The sequence below is a fragment of the Lipotes vexillifer genome, unplaced genomic scaffold, assembly GCF_000442215.2.
Source record: "Lipotes vexillifer unplaced genomic scaffold, Lipotes_vexillifer_v1.1 scaffold240, whole genome shotgun sequence".
In the NCBI taxonomy this organism is placed as follows: Eukaryota; Metazoa; Chordata; class Mammalia; order Artiodactyla; family Lipotidae; genus Lipotes; species Lipotes vexillifer.
In genome coordinates, this window is record NW_006797481.1 from 7360156 (window position 1) to 7360581 (window position 426).

At 39.7% G+C, this 426-nt stretch overlaps 1 protein-coding gene across 1 annotated transcript in view; it reads right to left on the reverse strand.

Moving 5' to 3' along the window:
• The window catches only part of NHLRC2 (NHL repeat containing 2), a 57616-nt gene that overhangs the window by 10611 nt on the left and 46579 nt on the right, over nt 1-426 (reverse strand). The gene's annotated exons all lie outside the window — the stretch shown is intronic.

Consider the following 426-nt stretch of genomic DNA (forward strand, 5'->3'; position numbering starts at 1 on the left):
GAGAAAGGAAAGGCTCTATAGAAAAAATACGAGAAAATTTGTAGAGACACTACTTTTCCAGCTTTATATCCCTAACAGTGGCAGCAATGCTACCAACATTTACTGTACATGCCAGGCACTAGGCTGAGCTCTTCACACACATTAATTCTCAAAACAAGCCTATGAGGTAGATATAAATAAGGAAACTGAGGCTTAGAAAGTTAAAGTGACTCTCCTAAGCTCATGTAGATAATAAGTGGCAAAGCCAGGACTCAATCTCAGGTCAGGCCTGACTACAAAACCTGAGCTATTAACTACTCTGCTATGCAGTCTTCAAATATTTGAATTAATGATCAAGGATATTAGAAATATGCATTAAAATAAAAGATGTTCCCAGTTCTCCTTGTGGATGCTCGGTTGGGACCGCTCTTCCCAAACTCCCCCAAG